Consider the following 25,985-nt stretch of genomic DNA (forward strand, 5'->3'; position numbering starts at 1 on the left):
CAACATTCAACACCATAGTGCCCTCAAAGCTCTTCAATAAGCTAAGGACCCTGGGACTAAACACCTCCCTCTGCAACTGGATCCTGGACTTCCTTACGGTGGTAAGAGTAGGTAAGGGTAGGTAACAACACATCCGCCACACTGATCCTCAACACAGAGGCCCCTCAGGGGTGTGTGCTCAGTCCCCTCCTGAACTCCCTGTTCACTCATGACCGCACGACTCCAACACCATCATTAAGTTTGCCGATGACACAACAGTGGTAGGCCTGATCACCAACAATGATGAGACAGCCTATAGGGAGGAGGTCAGAGACCTGGCCGTGTGGTGCCAGGACAACAACCTCTCCCTCAACATGATCAAGACAAAGGAGATGATTGTGGACTACAGGAAAAGGAGGACCGAGCACGCCCCCATTCTCATCGACGAGGCTGTAGTGGAGCAGGTTGAGAGCCTCAAGTTCCTTGGTGTCCACATCACCAACAAACTAACATGGTCCAAGCACACCAAGACAGTCGTGAAGAGGGCACGACAAAGCCTATTCCCTCTCAGGAGACTGAAAAGATTTGGCATAGGTCCTCTGATGCTTAAAAGGTTCTACAGCTGCACCATCGAGAGCATCCTGACGGGTTGCATCACTGCCTGGTATGGCAACTGCTCGGCCTCTGACCGCAAGGCACTACAGAGGGTAGTGCGTACGACCCAGTACATCACTTGGGCCAAGCTTCCTGCCATCCAGGACCTCTATACCTGGCGGTGTCAGAGGAAGGCCCTAAAAATTTTCAAAAACTCCAGCCACCCTAGTCATAGACTGTTCTCTATGCTACCGCATGGCAAGTGGTACCGATGCACCAAGTCTGGAACCAACAGGACCCTGAACAGCTTCTACCCCTAGCCATAAGACTGCTAAATAGTTAGTACGGATTCTATCATGAAGTGGTATATTATGTGTGTGCGTGTGCATGCGCACATACATGCATGTGTGTGGCTCTGGCTAAAGGGGAGAGATTGTGCTGTGTGCACTCTGCAGATGAAGTCACATTAATATGTGAAGCAGGGAAATGGAATGCTATTTTAGAAGTATCCTAAGGGTAAACACAAATGATTCTGTAAGTAACAGTACACCTAGACAATGTCAATGAAACTGATGCTAACTGAAGTCTGATGTTAGAGTGTAATAACAGTTTCACATTGCATCCACTTCAGTTCAAATATAGGAGTATTGAGAGCAAGTTCAGGGAAATACAGTTTGAAGGCTTTAAGTTTTGTTCTTATTTGGTTCTGTATTTATCTCTGAACTTGTTCTTATGCTGCTAAAATGTCTTCACTTATTGGAGTATTTGCATAAAACTGTGTGATATAAAGACAGGCATCAGCTTACTTTGAACTAATGATCAGATTGTTTGTGATGAGTTAATAGATTAACCAGAAAACATGTGTGAATTAATTGGCAATTAGCTTAAAGTGGCAGAGAGGTGAAAACAGATAGGAAAAGGTGCTAATTGTCCATGGTAAAATATAAGGCAATTCTAAGAATAGAGTGCCTTTTAGGTAGTGTGATTTTGTAAAAAAAAAACTATTTATTTCACCTAAATGAAACATTCTGTCATGAAGAGCACATGTTCAACTTCATAACAAGCATGTTTCCCAATCTCAAGGTTAAATTAAGAACAATTACTATAAAAGTGACTATAAAAGTGAAAGTGTTAACCATAACAGCACTGCAGGAATGTCCACAAGAAATGCTGCCAGAGAATTGAATGTTCATTTCTCTAAAACAATTTGGCAGTACGTCCAACCGGCCTCACAACCACAGACCACGATTAACCACGTCAGCCCAGGACCTCCACATTCGGCTTCTTCACATGCGGGACCGTCTGAGACCAGCCACCCGGACAGCTGATGAAACTGTGGGTTTGCACAACCGAAGACTTTCTGCACAATCTGTTAGAAACCGTCTCATGGATGCTCATCTTCATGCTTGTCATCCTCACCAGGGTCTTGACCTGACTACAGTTCGGCGTCATAACTGACTTCAGAGGGCAAATGCTCCCCTTCGATGGCCACTGGCATGCTGGAGAAGTGTGCTCTTTCACAGATGAATCCCGGTTTAAACTGTACTAGGCAGATGGCAGACAGCATGTGTGGTGTCGTGTGAGCGAGTGGTTTGCTGATGTCAATGTTGTGAATAGACTGCCCCATGGTGGCGGTGGGGTTGTGGTATGGGCAGGCATAAGCTATGGACAACAAACACAATTGCATTTTATCGATGGCAATTTGAATGCACAGAGATACCGTGATGAGATCCTGAGGCCCATTGTTAGTTTAGCAGAATGTCAGCCAAAATTCATCTTTCTCCATCTTCTCCCACTGCCAGCCACTGGGCTCTTATCACCATATTTTGTAGTAAGTGGAAACGCCAACCGGAAGCTTCACATTTATACATCCAATGAAATATCTGGCTCATTGTTCGATCTGTGGCTATATTTTAGCTAACACAATGGTAAATCTAAGCACTGGTGGTAGTGCTATAGGTCCAGGGGTATTTCCAAAATTTTAGTTATTTTCACAGTCGGAATGAGCGCTATAGCCGGTGGTGCGCGAACGGGCTGGGTTTTGATGAATAAGCATTTCGCTGCTCTCGCAATAACATCTGCTAACCATGTGTATGTGACCAATAAAACTTGATTTGATATGCCTTGACCTCTTTTTCCCCTCTCTTTCCAGATGAAATCCTGCAACTAGTGAGGTCTGGCCGCCTGACAAACTGCCTGCTCGATCCCATCCCCTCCTCCCTTCTCCAGATCAATCTCTGGTGACCTTCACCCATTCCTCACTTCCCTCATCAATTCACCCCTGACCACTTGCTGCGTCCCCTCTGACTTCAAATGGGCCCGAGTTGCTCCCCTCCTCAAGAAACCAACAATCGACCAACATCAAAAACTACAAACCGGTATCCCTTCTTTATTTTCTTTCCAAAACACTTGAGCATGCGATCTCTGACCAACTCTCTCGTTATCTCTCTCAGAACAATCTTCTTGACCCTAACCAGTCAGGCTTCAAGACGGGACACTCAACCGAGACTGCTCTTCTCTGTGTCACGGAGGCTCTCGGCACTGCTGATGCTAAATCTCTATCCTCTGTTCTCATCTGCTGCATTCGACAGCATGAACCATCAGATCCTCCTCTCCACCCTCTCAGGGCTGGGCGTCCCAGGCTCTGCACACTCTTGGATTGCATCCTACCTGGCAGGCTGCTCCTACCGGGTGACATGGAGAGGATCTGTGTCTGCACTACGTACTCTCATGACTGGTGTCCCCCAGGGCTCGGTTCTAGGCCATCTTCTCTTTATTTACCAAGTCACTCGGTTCCGTCATATCCTCACATGTTCTCTCCTATCATTTCTATGTGGATGACACTCAACTACTTTTCTCTTTCGCCCCTTCTGACATCCAGGTGGCAACACGCATCACTGCGTGCCTAGCAGATATCTCAGCTTGGATGTCGGCCCACCACCTCAAGCTCAACCTTGACAAGACAGAGCTGCTCTTCCTCACAGGGAAGACCTCTCCATCACGGTTGACAACCCCATGGTGTCACCCTCCCAGAGTGCAAAGAACCTTGGCGAGACCCTGGACAACACACTGTCGTTCACTGCAAACATCAAAGCAGTGACTCGCTCCTGAAGGTTCCTCACACAGGAAGGGGTGCAGGTCCTAATCCAGGCACTTGTCCTTTCCCGTCTGGACTACTGCAACTCACTGTTGTCTGGGCTCCTCGCTTGTGCCATCAAACTCCTACAACTTATGCAGAACGCTGCAGCCCACCTGGTTTTCAACCTTCTTAAGTTCTCCCATGTCTCCCCGCTCCTCCGCAAACTCCACTGGCTTCCAGTCAAAGCTCGCATACACTAAAAGACCATGGGTACTTGGAGCAGCAAGAGGAACATCCCCTCCCTACTTTCAGGGTATGATCAAACCCTTCACCCCAACCCGAGCACTCTGTTCTGCTCGGGTTGGGGTGAAGGGTTTGATCATACCCTGAAAGTAGGGAGGTCTCTTTGCAATCCCATATGGGAGGGCAGCTCCTGCTCAGCCCAGGTTTCATAAATTCACAAATAGCGATTAAATATTCACTTACTTTTTGAAAATCTTCCTCTGATTTGTCATCCAAAGGGTCCCAGCTATAACATGTAGTGTCGTTTTGTTAGATAAAATCCTTCTTTATATCCCAAAAAGTCTGTTTAGTTGGAGCCATTGATTTGAGTAATCCACTCGTTCAACATGCAGAGAAAGGAATCCGAAAATACATTTCTATTTACTCCTCAGATACCCTAAAATGTAATCAAACTATAATATTTCTTATGGAAAGAAGTATGTTCAATAGGAAACCGATTTTAGTAGGTGCGTCCTCTCTTCATCACGCGCGAAAACACGAATTTCCAAGACTGGGTCCCTGTACTAAAACTGATATTTTGTAATTTTTTTAAAGTTACAAGCCTGAAACCTTGAACATAGACTGCGGACACCCTGTGGAAGCCATAGGAATTGCATCCAGGGAGCTAATTCTCAGTCTCTCTCAAAAAATGTTTTTTGTTTTTTCTTTGGATTTTCTCCTACCATATCTATTATGTTATATTCTCCTACATAATTTTAACATTCCTACAAACTTCAAAGTGTTTCCTTTCCAATGGTACCAATTATATGCATATCCTGGCTTCAGGGCCTGAGCAACAGGCAGTTTACTTTGGGCACATCATTCAGGCGGAAATTGAGAAAAAAGGGGTAGAGCCCTAAGAATTATTAAGATGAATGCACTAACTGTAAGTCGATCTGGATAAGAGCGTCTGCTAAATTACAAAAATGTCAAATGTCAAATTATACTCATGGCCACTATCAACAGGGGGAGGTGTGGGTTATAAATACACAATAGACCAGACTACGTGCAACCAAATAGGCCTACCCCATGTGGTTCCTAGGGCCATGTATTTCACGCAAGGCTATACAGCTGCTAAAAGCATGAAATGTTGTAATGCAAATAAACCATGGCTAGACAAATTATGATTATGAAAAAAAGTTCGTAGACCCAGTCCTAAATAATAAAAATGCAACAACACCAGTCATTTTTAGTTTGTCTATTCTGCAATGTAATATAACACAATTACTGTATGTTACAATGTAAGGTGACACAATTACTGTCTATGATCTGCTCAACCACCTTGTCAAAACGATATGGCACATATGCTAACCGGTAGAGCGCCTAGGCTATGTCTACATGATACGGTGCAATCTATACCTCCGCACGCTCGCTTTTACACTTTCTCTCCTCAAAAGCGCCTCTCTATTTTGGCACGGCACCAGATCCAATCCATTGGAATACAGAAGGAACAGCTGTGTCTTTGAGTTTAGTAGTCATCATCTATGAAGTGCTTACTACACACACATAGATTTGTAAGATTGGCTACAGGAGTGTTTACATCGTATTTGCTGTTTTTTTTATCGCTACTAGCCATCTTCTGCATCTCTCTGTATCTTTCTGCCCTAGTTTTCTTATATAAAGTGCAGTCACGCACCGAACACAAGCTTGCTCTTGCTGCCATCTCTTTGGATTTACACTTTTCAGAACTAACTTTAGGCTACCAGTGATAAGTCTTTCGACGTCAAGCTCCAAATAAGTGTATATACGTCATAGAGTTTGCCCCACGAGAGCGCAAATGCACAGTTGTTACCCATCTCCGCTGTTGCAGTTGGCCACATAAAATAATGATATAATCTTTTAGTTTTAGCTAATTCAGCAGTACGCTTTCAATAAAACAAAGAATTTGTCAACAATTTGAGGATTTCGTTTTCGCTTGTTGTGGCTGACAACGGAGCAGAGTTAGGAGTGCACAATCACGAGTCACGTGACCTATTCCCGGCAGCATGTTAATTTGGCCTAGCTACTTTTCTTGTACATTCCACCTTGGGATTCAGTTAATGAATTAATTTCTATATAGTTGTCCAACAAATAGCTGGAAATAATGATTGAAAGGTGCATAATTGTGGTATTCGTGCACATTGCCTACTTGTTTGTCTCTATCTTTTATATTCAATTTCCCATGTTTCTTCAACATTCATTCAACCAATTTATTAACATTATTCATTGTACTTTCTATGGGAGAATAAAAAAGAAAATGATAATAAACACGTGATGATATCATGTTGCCCACATTGATAACACATATTTTTCTATTCATATATAAATTTCCCATAAATTTTTCATGCCTTAATTCGGGCAAAAGTAAATTACATTTTTTAAAAGAAGGAAGGGAGAGAGAGCAACGGGGAAAAAAGTACTGTTTGTTTACAATTTCTGTGTCCTTAAGCTGTATCACATCCCAGTCTTTTTTTACATAAGGGCCATTTTAAATTCTTCCCACCCACTTTATAGCGTATTGGTTAGGGAGCATTTAAAAAGAATGGTGCAGATCATAGCAATCATCATGTTGTCTTGTTCACTTGTCAGTTTGTTACTTAAACAAATAGATCATGGCTATAGCCTACCAATTAATGGGTTACCATTTAGACTGCTTAGCCAATAGTAATCAGTGTTATTAATTTATTTTGGGTTGTGACCAGTTGTAGACCCTGGCTGCAGCGTGTGTCATCTAGTCTGAATTGTAAATTCTTAACTCACATGTTTTATAACCCAGGTTAGAAATGGGCGTTTCCGTCTTCATGGCAAGTTCTCTCGGGCGTATCTAGTTACGAGGCAAGGTGTCAAGATTTCTCTGATCCAGTTTAGAAAACTAAATTCACAGTTCACTTTTACAAAAATATTCTCTTTGATCTGGACATTTTCCACACAATGAACAGTATGTAAACATCAGGTAAATATTATGAAAACTTTTCAAGTTACAATGTTTTCGTTATAACGTCGTCATTTAACTTTTAATAACATAACAGAAACGACATTCATTTTCATATTCCATTTATCGTTATTACCACCATTTTGGCTGATGAAATATATTGTCCCAAAGTCCATTTATTGCATGTTACTGTTCTGAAGTAGATTCTCCATAGGCCCACACAAACATTCCAATCCTCCACACTGAGAGGACAAAGGATTTTGTCAGGCTGCCTTAAGATTTACAATGGGCGTGAGGTGTCATAAACCCCCCGCCCCCCCCGTCAAACCTCTATACCTCTCCCTCTCTGGTGGGAGTAAGAGATGATCCACAGTAACCTGACCCGAACAGGCCAGTCATGACAGGGGTCAGTGGTCAAGTTGTTGTAGTGTGTCTGCAGACTGTCAATGGACCCAGATTAATTCACAGCCATCGCTATGAAACTGATAATCCTCATCACCATATACCCACTTGTTGACATTTACGGATGTGTGACAATGTAACGTTTGCCATGGTGTCAGTAGCGTTACGCAGCCATGTCACAACCAAAATAACTGTTCAGGAAATCAGAGTCCACCTAAAAGCCTAAACACTGACCTGAAGAGGTTCCTTCAGCCGTAAGGACATCTTTACCTTTTCATACCGTATTTTAATGGAACCGTATTAATACAAGCGGATGTATTCCTACAAGTATTCTGAAACTCTGGCTGGGAAGGAGATGACAGAAGCACCAGCACACAACAGAGACACTTACAACCTCATCCAATCAGATAACACGATGATTAGACTAGAGCCAACTTTGATAAATTCCATGACTACAAGTGATTCCTCAAAATAATATATCATTATTAATATCAATATATTATTGATGGAATTTTGGTAATCACTCAAAGCTGACATATTTGGAAATCAATATTATTCCTTTGATGGTCACTTAGAAATATGTCACTATGGGACTGAGCAGGAATGAAAGATTGCAAGAAATATTTTTCAAAGTGTCACCTCTTTAAATCATACACTTAGAAAAAAAAGGTGCTATCTAGAACCTTAAAGGGTTCTTTGGCTGTCCCCATAGGAGAAACATTTGAAGAAACATTTTTGGTTGCAGCTAGAACCYTTTTGGTTCCAGCTAGAACCCTTTTGGATTCCATGTACAACCCTTTCTACAGAGGGTTCTACATGGAACTCAAAATGGTTCTACCTGGAACAAAAAAGGGTTCTATTTGGAACTAAAAAATAGTTATCCTATGGGTACTGCCAAATAACCCTTTTGGAACCTTTTTAGAAGCCATATTTTCAGCTGAATAAATCCCCTGGACCCAGAGAGATGTCTGTGCAAATCAACACTGCTCAAAATAACATTTCACTTGATGTCTTTATCATAGTCTGCACATAGCTTTACAGCTCTCACTATCAACCAGTGTCAGAGCTGAGAGAAGTCTGTCTGGCGCTCCTGTCTTTAGCTTTACAAACATCATGCAATTTTAACAAATCAAATACTTACGTGGATATTTTTTTGTTCCTGCCTCTCTCCTTCCGTCGGCGCAGAGCTGCTGAAATATAGATGTGCCCCCTGTTTGCCCTCTCTTTGACTCTCAGAAGAGGCAGCAGGGCTAGCCAAGTATTATGACACATGTTTTAGTAGGTTCAAGTTAGTAGGCCTATAGTGAAAGTAGATGTGACCCCTGTTTGCCCTCTCTTTGTCTCTCAGAGGAGGCTGCAGGGCTAGCCAAGTATTGTGACACACATATTTTTTTACTAGGTTCAAGTTAGTAGGCCTATATTGAATGTGAATGTAGTAGGCCGTGTCTGTGGTGAATGTGTCGTCAAGCTGGAAGTCGCTGTGACACTTGAGGAAAGGACAGCGTAACAGCAGGCGATAGAGTCCAGGCGTGTTTGACTCCCTCTCTTGAAATAGCTTACAGATGTTTTCAAAGGAGACGCTTTCGCTGTCAACTGAGAAGGGATAAATCATCCCTTACCATCTCAGCACTTAAATGTATGCTTGATGACTCATTCAACATTTTTCACAGAATCACATTTTGCACAAACACTTGACTRTAACAACACACACCTGAGATGAATGGAAGACAGACCAAAACATCTGTCACTGCCGGATGTTTTAATAGACGGCACTATGTGACTTAAAAGAAAGCCACAATAATCATAGGCTACTCTGAATGAAACAGACGCATCACATTAGAGTTGAAATGACTAACACCTTACATACATCTTTCCCATAGTGTAAAATATGTTTATCAGAGATGCAATTCGATCAATGAAGCTCCGGGCATAGGCCTACTAGCCTGCAATGTATACTGTAAAATATCCAATATGCATATTCACTTAATTAAATTGGGATGCCAATGACTTCTACCATGGCTTTGGCTAGCCCTTGATCATGACTGTCAGTTCCCTTACGTTACACATAAGAGTCATTGGACGAAGGCGTCTTCTGTACGGGGGACTTATTCAAGAGCCCTGACGCTTGGTCGGAACATTAACATGCATCACTTGCGGTAAGGTTTTAGAAGCATAAGGACCTTATCTTTCGTATCAGCGAGAAACAATTCAAACAATTTACAAAACGTTCAATTGATACACACCTTCATAGGGTTAGGTTTAGAGTTCCCACACGGCCATGTCTTCATGTTACAGCACATGTTTACGGGAGACGGATGGAAAACAGAGGGACCACCTGTGCTAATTAGCTATCTGAACCCCTATGTGTAACGGAAGTAGACAGCCAGAAACGTGTTGTCACTGAAAAATACTGTCTGCTGCAACTGTGATAAAGCCGGTTAAAACGATGTACAGTATATGCGTATTTTGCATTTGTGAAATGATTTACACTGAACAAAAATAGAAAAGCAACATGTAAAGTGTTGGTCTCATGTTTCATGAGCTAAAATAAACGATCCCAGAAATGTTCCATACGCACAAAAAGCCTATTTCTCTCAAATTGGTTTACATCCCTGTTAATGAGCATTTCTCCTTTGCCAAGATAATCCATCCACCTGACAGGTGTGGCATATCAAGAAGCTGATTAAACAACATTAAAACATTGGGGACAATAAAAGGCCACTCTAAAATGTGCAGTTTTGTCACACAGCACAATACCACAGATGTCAAAAGTTTTGATGGAGCGTGTAATTCGCATATTGACTACAGGAATGTCCACCAGAGCAATGACACGCCTCCAATGTCGTTTTAGAGAATTTGGCAGTAACGTCCAACCTGCCTCACAACCGCATACCACGTGTATGGCATCATATAGGCAAGCGGTTTGCTGATGTTAACGTTGTGAACAGAGCGTCCCATGGTGGCAGTGGGGTTTTGGTATGGGCGGGCATAAACTACGGACAACAAACACAGTTGCATTTTATCGATGGCAATTTGAATGCAAAGAGGTATTAAGATGTGATTGTCGTGCCATTCATTCGCCGCCATCACCTCATGTTGCAGCATGATAATGCACATGTCGCAAGGATTTGTACACAATGTCTGGAAGCTGAAAATGTCCCAGTTCTTCCATGGCCTGCGCGCTCACCGGGCATGTCACCCATTGAGCATGTTTGGTATGCTCTGGATGGACGCGTACGACAGTGTGTTCCAGTTCCCGCCAATATCCAGCAACTTCGCACAACCATTGAAGAGGAGTGGGACAACATTCCACAGGCCACAATCAACAGCCTGATCAACTCTATGTGAAGGAGATGTGTCGTGCTTCATGAGGCAAATTGTGGTCACACCAGATACTGACTGGTTTTCTGATCCACACCCCTACTTTTTTTTAAGGTATCTGTGACCAACAGAAGCATATCTGTATTCTCATTCATGTGAAATCCATAGATTTGGGCCTAATGAATTGATTTCAATTGACTGATTTCCTTATATGAACTGTAACTCAGTCAAATCTTTGAAATGGTTACATGTTGTACTTATATTTTTGTTCAGTATAGATGTTATATGAAAGTAAAGGGCTTTATATTTCTATAACCATGTCGCAATCGAGAATCGATTCACGTTTAGATGGAGTATTTGGCTGTTTTGGCTGCCAGCGCCAGTCTACCTCTGAAAATAACATACTGTATAAGGTCCTTGGACTTTAAAGAGTAACGGTAAACATTAGGCTCCTTATTAAGAGTACACTTTGGGCTACGCTTTGGCTAGAGTGAAAAATGTAGCCTAAAATCTGTAGATTCCCATTATTAAGTAGCATACAATAATATATGAGTTCACATTCAGAGCTCCTAATAGTAGACTAAATGGTTTACATTTATGAAGATAGAGGAGTGGCTGGTGGAAGGAGCTATAGGAGGACGGGCTCATTGTAATGGCTGGAATGGAGTTAATGGAGTGTATCAAACATATGGAAACGACATGTTTGACTCCATTCCATTATTACATTCCAGCCATTACAATGAGCCCGTCCTCCTATAGCTCACCATACCAGCCTCCTCTGAAAGATAGCAACTTTGAATTGGTAGGCTACAACAGCGATTTACCTGGTCACCTGACAAGACTCCTCCTTCCACTGTGCTACTCAAGGCAGCGCTAGGCACAAATCTTAGCACGTTCCGATAGAGTGGTGTGTTTGTGGCTGCTAAGCAGAGGGGATGTAGTCAAACCAAGCTCTTAGAAGAAAAAAAAATCAGGGCTATGTTTGCACCATGTCTGGCTTCAAATCAATTAGTGATGAGAGTGGCTGATGCTCCGGGTGCGCTTCAATGAGAGTGAAAGGGTGACAGACAGTTATATCTTCTAGATTCGACTGCTGGGCTTAAAAGTGCGATCCTTTGGTTCATCTGCGACTGAACTAAAGCCAGACCGATGCCTCCCGGAGATTCCATAACTATCACCGACCTCATGCAAGGTAACCAGATTTTTGTCTCCCAGGACGTAGTCTACTTCTCCGTACATTCTAGTCGAATATCTCTCTCTTTCTCTTCATTTGCGACGCAGGCTTATTGCTCTGTGATTGCATTCTGAAATAGTGCTCTTTCTGGTTTTTGGGTCAGCCGGGAGAAGTTCCAACTCAATGTATGACCGAGTTTTTTGTAAAATATGTAAAGTCATATTCTGGTAATCTACCATTGTTCCTCGTTGGACAATTCGAATGACTTTTGATCCATTACCAATCTAACGTTCTATTGAAACCAGATAAATGTTATCTTCTATCATGTTCAAAGATAATAACATGTTTGTACACTTAATATTCCATATTAACATTAATTATATTAATAGGAAAGCTCTACATCATTTATGCACATCAACAATTTTATATCCATGCCTAATTCTCTATTTATTTAATCCCAGCCGTTCTGGAGTGCACATTGCCTATGATACAGTGTCACTTTAATCATAGACAGTGTATATTGGCTCCATAGAAATGATTTAATACACGTTGACATAAACTGAGGCCTTTTTTCATTTGCGTCTTAAAAAACAATGGAGTTCAACTTTGAAGACCCCAGATCTGATTATGCACTGCCGCTGATTTTTCACTTACATCGATAATCGGGCATTAAGTGGTAAATAGTCATGTCTGTGTCAGCGATTTGAGGCTTGAATCACAGAAATCTATCAGCAGTTTTTCTGGGGCAGTAGTAATTATCATTCCCCTAGAGGGGGGCCTCTTGGGTTCTCAATTGCAACCTGGGCTCAGGGGTCAACGTAACATATTAAAATTGCATTCATATCCCTCCATTGTTTGATATAGTTATGCTTCGTTTGATATGTATTTATTGTCCTGAAATTCGTGTCATACATTACATGGCCAAAAGTATGGGGACAACTGCTCGTCGAAAATCTCATTACAAAAATCATGGGCATTAATATGGAGTTGGTCCCCTCACCCCCTTTGCTCCTATAACAGGAACCACTAAATGTTGGAACATTGCTGCGGGGACTTGCTTCCATTCAGCCACGAGCATTAGTGAGCTCGGGCACTGATGTTGGGCGATTAGACCTGTCTCACAATCTTCGTTTCAATTCAGTTTCAAATCTAAGGTGTTAGATGGGGTGGAAGTCAGGGCTCTGTGCAGGCCAGTCAAGTTCTTCCACACCGATCTCAACAAACCATTTCTGTTTGGTCCTCGCTTTGTGCAGGGGGGCATTGTCATGCTGAAACAGGAAAGTGCCTTCCCTAAACTGTTGCCACAAAGTTGGAAGCACAGAGTTGTCTAGAATGTCATTGTATGCTGTAGTGTTATTTCCCGTCACTGGAACTAAGTGGCCTAGCCCGGACTATGAAAAACAGCACCAGACCATTATTCCTCATCCACCAAACTTTACAGTTGGCACTATGCATTCGGGCAGGTAGCGTTCTCCTGACATCTGCCAAACCCAGATTCGTCCAGCCAGATTGTGGAGCGTGATTCATCACTCCAGAGAACCCGTTTCCATTGCTCCAGAGTCCAATGGCGGCGAGCTTTACACCACTCCAGCCGACACTTGGCATTGCGCATGGTAATCTTAGGCTTATGTGCAGCCATGTAGTGCGTGTTACGAATTCCAAATCATAAAATATGTGAAACATTTGCAATAATGTATGATATGTTACGAATTCCATTTTTTTGTAGCTAACGTTAGCTAGGTGGCTATCATTAGCTAAGCTAGGGTTTAGGGTTAGTGGCAGTGTAAGCCGGTCTGTGAAAGTAAGCTGGTCCGGTACGGCATACTGACAAAATAAATAGTGGGGGTACGCCATACTGGTTCAAACATGAGCCAACACAATATATTAAACAAAATGCCAAGAAAACGTTATGCTATTACACTATTTGTCATTACTGCATGTCAGTTGCATGAAAAATGAGAGAATGGACTTGAAAACGGGTGGTATACGCTACAAAATTATGTGTGGATCGACGAGAACACTGACATWTTTTACCAGAGATGAGGGGCTGAGACCGACGTGCGTAGACACAGGCTACACTCGCTGTATGTCATTAGACTTTTTGGTGTTTCTTAAACCATTGGCAATTTTAGCATATAAAACTTGGTGGGGCAAACTCACCAAAATGTTTTGGATGCATGCCACCGAAGCCACTACACAACACTAAACAATACATTAACTGCACTTATAATAGTGCCGGAGGGGATGGCTGCCGTTTTACAGTCCCGTAACCAATTGTGCTATTGTGTTTTTTCACGTTATTTGTAACTTATTTTGTACGTACTGTTTCTCTCTCTGCAACTGGATCCTGGACTTCCTGATGGGCCACCCCAGGTGGTAAGGGCAGGTACCAACACATCCGCCACGCCACACATCCGCCACACATCCGCCACGCTGAGGGGTGCATGCTCTGTACCCTCCTGTACTCCCTGTTCACTCATGACTGCATGGCCAGGCACGACTCCAACACCATCAAGTTTGCCGCTGACACAACAGTGTGATCACCAACAGCGATGAGACACCATGTAAGGAGGAGGTCAGAGACCTGGTCATGTGGTGTCAAGACTTCAACCTCTCCCTCAACGTGATCAAGACAAAGGAGATGATTGTGGACTACAGGAAAAGGAGGACTAAGCACACCCCCATTCTCATCGACGGGGCTGTAGTGGAGCAGGTTGAGAGCTTGATGTGGACACCAAGGAACTTCAACAACAAACTATCATGATACAAACTTACCAAGACAGTCGTGAAGAGGGCTTGACAAAGCCTTTTCCCCCTCAGGAGACTAAAAAGATTTTGCATGGGTCCTCAGATCCTCAAAAGGTTCTACAGCTGCACCATCGAGAGCATCCTGACTGGTTGCATCACTGCCTGGTATGGCAACTGCTCGGCCTCCCGACCGCAAGGCACTACAGAGGGTAGTGCTTACGGCCCAGTAAATCACTGGGGCCAAGCTTCCTGCTATCCAGGACCTCTATATCAGGCAGTATCAAAGGAAGGCCCAAAAAGACTCCAGCCACCCTAGTCAGACTGTTCTCTCTGCTAGTTCTCTCTGCTACCGGAGTGCCAAGTCTAGGTCCAACAGTCTTCTTTACAGCTTCTAGGCATAAGTCTCCTGAACAGCTAATCAAATGGCTACCCAGACTATTTGCATTGCCCCCCCCCCCCCCCCCCCCTTTTACGCCTCTGCTACTCTCTGTTAATTATCTATGCATAGTCACTTTAATAACTCTACCTACATGTGCAAATGACCTCAACTAACTGGTGCCCCCGCACATTGACTATGTTCCGGTACCAGCTGTATATAGCCTGACTATTGTTATTTTACTTCTGCTCTTTAACTATTTGTTTAGTTTTTACTTAGTTTTTTTCTTAACCAACAATGCAGTTAAGAAAAATAAGTGTTAAGTGCTTGTAGGTAAGCACCTGTTGTATTTGGCGCATGTGACAAATATAATTTGATTTGACTATAACTGTGACACACGTTGCCCCCAAACTGTTAGGGCCTACATAAAGCTGTCCCAATAGCAGAGCTTTCCTTTCAGCACCATGGAGGGATTCCTTACCAATGCTGACTTCTTGTGGATTTGTTTACAGTAAGTCGATAATAACCGCGTTCTATTTCAATAATAACGAACACCAAAATATGAGAGAGAGACTCGGTTAGCCCACCATTTGAAGTATTTATTAGGAAAATACAATCATGAGGGTTCACTTTTATATACACTACTGTTCAAAAGTTTGGGGTCACTTAAAAATGTCCTTGTTTTTGAAAGGAAAGCAAAAAATGTTGTCTCTTAAAATAACATCAAGTTGATCAGAAATACAGTGTAGACATTGTTAATGTTGTAGCTGGAAATGGCAGATTTTTTTTATGGAATATCTACATAATCATAGAGGCCCATTATCAGCAACCATCACTCCTGTGTTCTAACGGCATGTTGTGTTAGCTAATCCAAGTTTATTATTTTAAAAGGCTAATTGATCATTAGAAAACCCTTCTGCAATTATGTTAGCACAGCTGAAAACTMTTGTCCTGATTTTAAAGAAGCAATAAATCTGTCCTCCTTTAGACTAGTTGAGTATCTGGAGCATCAGCATTTGTGGGTTCGATTACAGGCTCGAAATGGCCAGAAACAAAACTTTCTTCTGAAACTCGTCAGTCTATTCTTGTTTGGAGAAATGAAGGCTATTCCATGCGAGAAATTGCCAAGAAACTGAAGATCTCGTACAACGCTATGTACTACTCCCTTCACAGAACAGCACAAACTGGCTCTAAACAGAATAGAAAGAGGAGTGGGAGGCCCCGGTGCACAACTGAGCAAGAAGACAAGTACATAGATTGTCTAGTTTGATAAAGAAGCCTCACAAGTCCTCAACTGGCAGCTTCATTAAATGCAAAACATCAGTCTCAACGTCAACAGTGAAGCAGCGACTCCGGGATGCTGGCCTTCTAGGCAGAGTTCCTCTGTCTAGTGTCTGTGTTCTTTTGACCATCTTAATATTTTCTTCTTATTGGCCAGTCTGAAATGTGTCTTTTTCTTTTCAACTCAACTTGACGTTGAGACGAGTGTATTGCGGGTACTATTTAATGATGCTGCCAGACAGCGCATTGCGCAAACAAACAACCCTCGCTATATTAACCGGAATTACATGGGTCTATTAACTTTTTGTCGACAACAAATAGTCTCTTCCCATTCAAATGTCTCTGGCAATCATATTTACAAAACAACATTAAATAACATTATATAGTATCTCCTCCTCCCAACAACAAAATCATTCCAAGATTGTGTCAAATGATGAATAAGATACTGAGATACCTACAGTAGTATATAAGCAATAGGCCTATAACAATTGATGTACAAACTATGGCATAAGGGAACGATGAGCGGATAAGAGGCAATCCATAATTTCGATTTAAGACATTAATGAGCGAGCTAAGATGGACTTAGTCAATATAACTGTTAGTTCAGCACCTTTGAAATATACAATGGCAGAATTCAGAACATGGGCCTTCTTACAGTATTCTCCCTGTACACCAAGTCAGGACCATAGGATAAATAAAGGGGGCATATAAGCAGACAAAGAGAGCTTTTACAATATTCAATGATGACATTTCTATATAACAGGCTATAGGCTACATGTGCACCACCAAGTCAGAACAGTAGGCTAAGTTATGAGGGGGAAAGGGACCAACTTAGTAGCCCATGTGTCTTACCCTAATAACAGCTTACTACACAACATACACATAGTATTACTTTCTTAGCTACAGTATACATATCTCCCTGGCATATTACATAATTTATGCAGCAGCATACTAGACATTCTTGGACTCACCTTGTTGTGCTGTGCTCAATTGAACAGGAATGTGGTGCGGCAGTCCTTGTGTGCAAATTTTGTCATCAGGGGGCCTCCCGAGTGGTGCAGTGGTCTAAGTGACTGCAGTGCTAGCTGTGCAACTAGAGATCCTGGTTCGAGCCTGCCGCGACTAAGACTCATGGGGCGGTGCACAATTGGCACAGCGTCCTCAAGGGTTAGGGGAGGGTTTGCCCAGCAGGGATGTTCTTGTCCCATCGTGCACTCCTGTGATTGGCCTGGCGCAACGCACACTGACACGGTCGCCAGGTGTAGGGCGTTTCCTCTGACACAATGGTGCAACGCGCTTCCGGGTTAAGCGGGCATTGTGGCTGGATAGTGTTTCGGAGGACGGACGGCTCTCGACCTTCGCCTCTCCCGAGTCCGTACGGGAGTTGCAGCGATGGGACAAGACTGCAACTACCAATTGGATACCACAAAAATTGGGGTGAAAAATGGGCAAAAAAAAATACTATTTGGTTATCAGAATCTGGAATTCTCTGGATTTATGGTGCTTTCAAGACAACTGGGAACTTGGGAAAAAACAAGGTTGAATCATGACGTCAGTGATCTTCAGGTCGGAGCTATAGAAAGAGGTCCGAGTTCCTAACTTGGAATTTCGAGTTGGATGACCGTTCAAAACGTATTTCCCCATTCGGAGCTCGTTTTTTCCCCCCACAGAGTTCCCAGTTGTCTTTAACTCACTGAAGTCTGAGATTACCCAGTTTCCAGTTGTATTGAACACGGCAGAAATCATGCTGGATTGACAGCATGGCCAYTATATTCAACCTTTTCTGGCCCAGGGTGACTGTGTGAGAGCGAATGTTTATCCTTTTTAAGCTTGGAAAAGAGACCTTTTCAGACAGATGTTTTAAATCCTTAACCCCAGACTTCACACCCTTTCCACCGAATAGCAGGCAGGGGAAGCAAAATAGTGATTGCTTTGCAACGCTTGCAGTTAGCCACTGATTCCTTCCATACTACTCATTGTTGAATTTGCGATTTCCAACTTGTTGTGTAATGTTAATGTCCAATCGCCGATGAGCACCGATACTGTTTTATCTATAATTTTTCTTCATATGACAAGGATTGAAAAGGATTTGCCAGTAGATTGTCTAGCTTGATAGCTAAGATTTTGAAAGTATGTTGACATGATCAGTACAATCAAAGCTACGGTAGATATAAAGTGATTTGACATCATTTATCTGTGGTCAATGACCTTGAACCTTCTTGGATGGGCACTTCTAATGTAAATCTATGGCAGCACCCAAGGGAGCTTGAACTGTCTAGCTCTCCCTGTAGATTATGCGGTGACATAGTGTACCCATGAGTGACGGAACACTGTTTTTACATTGTTTGCAAACTGATATGTGACTGGAATTAATGCCAAAATAACATGCAAAACGGGCAACAACAAAATAATTACATGTCGCCACCGTTCGTAACAGATATATCTTTACATTAATCAAATGGCAGGTGCACAGTGCATTATTTGGATGCTGGAATTATTTTGTGAGTTGACGAATGTCCGAAATCTTTTTTGCCTACTACTTACTAAAATTTTTCCAACAATTGTTTAGACAGTGAATTATAAGTGAAATAATCTATCACAATTCCAGTGGATCAGAAGTTTACATACACTAAGTTGACTGTGCCTTTTAAACAGCTTGGAAAATTCCAGAAAATTATGTCATGGTTTTAGACTATCAGAAGATTCTAACTGATACCTGTGGATGTATTTCAAGGTCTACCTTCAAACTCAGTGCCTCTTTGCTTGACATCATGGGAAAATCAAAAGAAATCAGCCAAGACCTCAGAAAAAAAAATTGTAGGCCTCCACAAGTCTGGTTTATCCTTGGGAGCAATTTCCAAACGCCTGAAGGTACCACGTTCATCTGTACAAACAATAGTACACAAGTATAAACACCATGGGACCACGCAGCCGTCATACCACTCAGAAAGGAGACGCGTTCTGTCTCCTAGAGATGAACATACTTTGGTGTGAAAAGTGCAAATCAATCCCAGAACAACAGCAAAGGACCTTGTGAAGATGCTGGTACAAAAGTATCTATATCCACAGTAAAACGAGTCCTATATCAACATAACTTGAAAGGCCGCTCAGCAAGGAAGAAGGCACTGCTCCAAAACCGCCATAAAAAAGCCAGACTACGGTTTGCAACTGCAAATGGTGACAAAGATCGTACTTTTTGGAGAAATGTCCTCTGGTCTGATGAAACTAAAATAGAACTGTTTGGCCATAATGACCATCGTTATGTTTTGAGGAAAAAGGGGGATGCTTGCAAGCCGAGGAACACCATCCCAACCGTGAAGCACGGGGGTGCCAGCATCATGCTGTGGGGGTGCTTTGCTGCAGGAGGGACTGGTGTACTTCACAAAATAGATGTCATCATCGTGGTGATCCTAACTGAAGTAAAACAGTGAATTTTTACTAGGATTAAATGTCAGGAACTGTGAAACTGAGTTTAAATGTATTTGGCTAAGGTGTATGTAAACTTCCGACTTCAACTGTATGTAGAAACCTGCTTCTCCAATAGAAATCCATGATCACACTTGTAAGCGATGTCATGCGCAGAAACAAAACGCATCAGGTCTTACCGTCGTCTCGTGCCGAACTGAGCATGTGTCGGCCGTCAAATCAAAGGCTGTCCTTCGATATGAAGTTGTTTTAAATGACTGTCACAAGGTTGGAGTAAGTAACATGTTCAGCTGCTTAAAACATTGGCTCGAATCTAGGTTGTGCCTTTAGATTTAGGGAAAATGTAACTACTAATTTGTTTACTTCTCTCATTGACTTTTTATACCCCACTCCCTGGTCTGGTATGCGGAGTCTGATTCATAGGCATTCTCGGGAAGTCTCGTAATGTTGGGTCTCTGGGTTTCGATACTCTCTCTGACGATTCTCTTCCTCAATAGTGTGCAGCGAATTCTACTAAATGAAAAGACGAAATGAGTATGACATCCTGGAATGTAAAGCCCCATGCAGTGTTTTCAATTGTATTTTTTAAATCATCACTGTATGTCTAAACACTTTATTTCATGTTCATGTTGATGTTCACTGAGCCTGCTTTTGTCATTGAAATGCTCAGTCTCATCGTGTGGGCATGTTGATGCAAATGTTTGTATTTACATACACGGCCCTGATTGCTGGATAGGATTGTCTGGACTCTAGAGCCTCTTCCATTTTTTTTTTTTTACTCGATCATGTACGGGTGGAGGAGAGGCAGGTTTGCTGAAAGACAAATTCCAGAAATATAGGTTAGAGAAAACAACAACATTTATTCATTCGTATCCTATAGCTTGTTGTTGACTGTGTTCATGCAGCACAAGTCAGATTGAAAGGTAATATATTTTAACTTAAATGACAAATCTTTACTACTACACCTATAGAGATCCTATGTAAATTAATAGGAATTCTATATGTAATTCTATGATTAGGCCCATAAAATGTTTTCATGCAAGCGTGTGCACACATAGAAGGTACCATACCCAGAAGAATTCTACTTTCACCCCTGGTTAGAGGTTAAAGTTAGGTTTCGGGAAAGAGGTTAGGTTTAGGGTTAAGGTTGGGTTAGGGAAAGAGTTAAACCTCTACAGGATCGGTGCCCCCCCCCCCCCCCCACGGGATGTTTGAGCTAATGTGATTAGCATGAGGTTGTAAGTACAAAAAAAATCAAAGGACATAGACACATCAGATATGGACAGAAAGCTTAAATTCTTGTTAATTTCACTGCACTGTCCAATTTACAGTAGCTATTACAGTGAAATAATACCGTGCTATTGTTTGTGGAGAGCACAATTATGAACTTAAATGTATTAATAAACCAATTATGCATATTTGGGCAGTCTTGATACAACATTTTGAACAGATATGCAATGGTTCATTAGATCAGTCTAAAACGTTGCACATACACTGCTGTCATCTAGTGGCCCAAATCGAAATTGCGCCTGGGCTGTAATAATACATTATGGCCTTTCTCTTGCATTTCAAAGATGGTACACAAACATTTTTTTTTCTTTGTATTATTTTTTACCAGATCTAATTTATATTCTCCTACATTCATTTCACATTTCCAAACGTCAAAGTGTTTCCTTTCAAATGGTATCAAGAATATGCATGTTCTGCTACAGGCAGTTAGATTTAGGTATGTCATTTTAGGCAAAAATTGGGGGGAAAAGGGTCAGATCCTTAAGTTGTTTTAATGAAGCTCCCAACGAACAGTTCTTATGCTGACGTTGCTTCCAGAGGCAGTTGGAACTGTGAGTGTTGCAACCGAGGACAGACTATTTTGACGCGCTATGAGCTTCAGCACTCGGCTGACTTGTTGGAAAGATGCCACATTGAAAGTCACGGAGCCCTTCGGTAAAGCCATTCTACTGCCAATGTTTGTCTTTGGAGATTGCATGGCTGTGTGCGCGATTTTATACACCTTTCAGGAACAGGTGAGGCTGAAATAGCCAAATCCACTAATTTGAAGCTGTGTCCACATACTTTTGTATATATAATGTACATGGGTTTTTGATAACAGAATCTGAAGGCGCAAGGTTTATTAAAACCTTAGAAGGCAGAAAATTATCATAAACTACATTTAAGTGTTGATATTAGTTGGGAGGGGTCTTTAACATGATTGTGTTTATGTAGTTTTAACACCTTTAAAAATACAGATATTTTCTAAGATCCTTTTTCCATCTGTTTGACAAGAAATCAAAGCCTTTGCTTATTCCTTTTTTTTGGGATGGAAAATGGTTGAAAAATGTATATATATATGCCTTAATTTCTGGAAAATATGGACTCTTAGCTTTCATTTGATACCCAATTTGACATGCTCCTATTAACTTCACATGTTGGTGCTCATGGGTCCTTTTACGTGGAAATTACCATACTTTAGATCTAGTGAAATGGAATACAGTAACATGGAATACAGTAACATGGAGAACACTCAAACCCTGAGATTAATTTTAGTACACCAGAGATGCCTTCACTCTCAATATCCCCCTCTCTGCATTGCTGGTTATTTGGTAGGAGTATTTTCTCCAATGACCTATTTTGGCATTGCTCGCTTGTGCATTACCCAAGTCTCTGTAGACTGCATTTGGCCAACCATGTGTTAATGTGACATCCTGACACAGTGGGCTTTAGGCTGTCCCTCGTGTGTTGTAGGCCAGATCATAGTAACATACTGTTGGTAATAACTGAATTCCAAATAGACCCTAGCCCATCCGATTTGGAATTCAGCATCTGAATCAGTCGCCCTCCAGCTATTCACCCCACTTACCATTCCCTCTGCCTACCCTGTCCTTGGCTACTATAGAAAAAAGGAAAGCAAACAAATAAACGTGACAACAATGATTCAACAATGAACCATTCGTGGTAAATCAGTGAAGTATGAAGATAATGATCTGAGCCTTCCCCCTACGGCCCCGTCGACTCTCCATCCTGAGTGATTGTCCATGTGGCGAAGCCTTGTCTTCTCTGACCTGCTAGAGTTTCAGGGAGCTACTAACAATCCTCTAATAGTAGTTATATATTACAATACCTTATGTGTTATAAATGGTCAATGGCAATGGACACTGCCTTTTTAAGTTATACAGGACTCGATTGCAGTTTTGTATCATCTGGCTGAAGCTTTGGATCTTAATGAAGACTTTCTTTCATCAAAACAGAACTGTGTATTTTACCTTTCCAAAATAAAGCCGCATTAAAATTTGTCTACACCAGGGATGAGCAACTGGCAGCAAGCTCCCTTTTGTATGCCCGTGGATCAATATTGTTTTGTATACATTACCAGTCAAAAGATTTAGAACACCTTCTCAATCAAGGGTTTTTCTTTATTTTTACTATTTTCAACATCGTAGAATAATAGTGAAGACATCAAAACTATGAAATAACACATATGGAATCATGTAGTAACCAAAAAAGTTAGACTTATATATATATATATTTCAAATAGCAACCCTTTGCCTTGATGACAGCTTTGCACACTCTTGGCATTCTCTCAACCAGCTTCACTTGGAATGCTTTTCCAACAGTCTTAAAGGAGTTCTCAAATATGCCAAGCACTTGTTGGCTGCTTTTCTTTCAATCTTCAGTCCGACTCATCCCAAACCATCTCAATTTTGCGACCTGCGTCCAGGACAGTGGAGACAGGTGGTACAAGGGGACACCATCTTCCTGGACCCAAGAAACATGTCAGACGTCTATAGCAACTCTGGTTGCCCTAGACATATGCAACAACCTCGGTCTACTTTCTCACACCAGCTGGACGAGTGTCTTTTCAGGATGTTGCTATCACGTGTGGCACACTACAGTAAATGTTGGAGTGTGGTTTGGAAAGCATGTGCGCACATATGTTCTCTTCCTCTGGTTGATGACTGTTTATGTCATGTGAGCTACACACTTGCTTTTGCTGTTGGATTTTGCTGTTTTTCTTATTCACACTTTACACATCACAAGACTACCATAATTACAGTCACACCAAAGGATTCTCAACTGTCTTCCTCTTTCAGCCACTGGAGCTGGGTCTAGGAGATGGGGCGGAGGTTGAAGTTGCAGGGCAGAGAGCAAGGGTGCGCCTGGACGGTGCGTTGGTGAGAAGGGCTTGGGTGTTGGGGAGAGGGGCGGGGAGGTGATGAACCAGGCCGGGGAAAATAATGAACCACCAGTAGACAGGCACTCGCCGCTCAGCTCTGTCTCTGAGCTGTCCAAAAACACAACCCCCCCCCCCCCCCCRCCKCCTACAGATGGCGAATACATTGCAAGCAATCTTACACCATATGCATGGGCTCCTTTTAAGTTAAAATGCTTACTCAAAATAACTGATTCCGTAAACATCGCAATCTAATTAGCACACACCAAAGGAGGTTGGTGTCACCTTAATTGGGGCTTGTGTTAAATGGGTTTCCGTGCCCATACAGCTGCACACAAGCCTAAGAATACCATGTGCGATGCCAAGTGTCGGCTGGAGTGGTGTAAAGCTCGCCACCATTGGACTCTGGAGCAGTGGAAATGCAATCCGACAGACAAAACTGAGTTTGGTGGATGCCAGGAGAACGCTACCTGCCCAAATGCATAGTGCCACCTGTAAAGTTTGGTGGAGGAGGAATAATGGCCAAGGGCTGTTTTCATGGTTCGGTCTAGGCCCCTTAGTCCCAGTGACGGGAAATATTAACGCTACAGCATACAATGACATTCTGTGCTTCCAACTTTGTGGCAACTGTTTGGGGAAGGCCCTTTCCTGTTTCAACTCGACAATGCCCCTGTGCACAAAGTGAGGTCCATACAGAAATGGTTTGTGGAGATCGGTGTGGAAGAACTTGACTGAAACTAGAGTTTTATACATGGGATGGCCAGGGGGTGGTCATGGCTACTTCAGGGGGTCCATAGACCATGACAGAAAATTGGTGTGTTAACCCTAACCTGGCATCTAAGGAGCATGAATGAATCCTACGATGGCTGATTAGAGGTAGAAGTGATAATTCACTTAACCCAGAGTTCTTCAATGTGGCAGATGGTGTGGTCCAAAAGGGTCACTTCACTAGAATTCTTTAACGTACTAGTTATAGTCCGTGTCTCTACCTCGGAACTGCAGCTCAATTTCTCTTTCACTCTCACACTCACTCTCACATACTGGAGAGACGTGGGTCACTCTGTTTTCATGAATATATATAATCTGGGTCTTTTAGTGTTGACCATCCAAAATATTTTCAGAAAATAAAGCTCAAGCATCAAGGAGATAAGATCGCATTTGTGTGTTACATAAATTGTATAGTTTATTTACAAAAAAAGTAAATTGACAATTTGACATACCAGGTATCAAGCAAAAATGGACTTTAAAAAATAATTGGTGTCAATCAATATTACAAACTTATATATATGTGTGTTAACTAATAGCAAAGAAAAGTTTGAATTGGCCTAATCAAGACCAAATTAAATCTGTGTGACATGTTACCCGTTGGATTTATCATTTTAGAATGTCAGTGTATTAGCTAGTACACAGTGCAGGTTAGGTGCCAAATTATCCTAGGTAGATTTAAAACAGCATAATTCTGCGGTTCTTGTGAGAACTGGCAAAATGTTTCACAACCTCATCCATGTTGAGGGAGCGTGCCTCCTCGACTCAACACTGGGAATTCCGAGGTGACTTAACCTGTCATCAACCATTGTTGTTCTAAGGTGGGATTTAATCAGTTTTAAAGCTGAGAAGTTTCTCTCGCAAGAAGCACTGCTGACTGGTGTAACAACAGAAATCTTACAAAGTCGAAATAGCTCATGGAAGACCTCCTTTATAAGGTTCTAGAAACACAACAAAGTTAAGGAGAGTAGACGGTCTGTCCCTTTCCACTTTTCTTTCTCCAATCAAGAAGCCGCTTAGTTTGATGAACCTCATGTCTGAGGTCCTCAATCTGACTCAAAGGTCTGAGCGACGGCAAACAGAGGATCCTCATTCAAGAATGTACTCTTTGGGTTGAGAGACTGGACCCCTTACGTTCTCGCCGTTCTTCTTTGAAAAATGCCTCTGCAGCTCAGCTGTGAGACTGTCAAGCACCTGATGATAAAAGAGCTCTTTGGAAGCTCTCACCATCACTTTGGTCACCATTTTTCTGTCCTACAATGCTTATCAATGAGTCGTGAAATCGTACGTTTTTTTTTAGGTTATCTTTTAGACGCCGTTTGCAGAGCACTGCAAAATAAGTGTACAATCTCTTCCTCTTTCCATAGTTATCCAAAGTAACCCTCACTTCTGTAGTCCTGTAATGTCTGTAAGGGCACCTACTAGATCCACAGTCCTTGCTAGGTCAAGAGAGCTTGATTGGAGCATGTCAGAAAGACA

General features: G+C 42.2%; 1 protein-coding gene across 1 annotated transcript in view; it reads left to right on the plus strand.

The window, feature by feature from the left end:
- The first annotated feature begins 11,455 nt into the window (after positions 1–11,455).
- Positions 11,456–25,985, plus strand: part of LOC111977395 (heparan sulfate glucosamine 3-O-sulfotransferase 1-like) — a 75,648-nt gene continuing 61,118 nt past the window's right edge. Inside the window, exon 1 of the mRNA XM_024006795.2 lies at positions 11,456–11,760. The gene's annotated coding sequence lies outside the window, so the exon portion shown is untranslated. The remainder of the gene's footprint in view (positions 11,761–25,985) is intronic.

This window comes from Salvelinus sp. IW2-2015, linkage group LG18 (assembly GCF_002910315.2).
Source record: "Salvelinus sp. IW2-2015 linkage group LG18, ASM291031v2, whole genome shotgun sequence".
Taxonomy (NCBI): Eukaryota; Metazoa; Chordata; class Actinopteri; order Salmoniformes; family Salmonidae; genus Salvelinus; species Salvelinus sp. IW2-2015.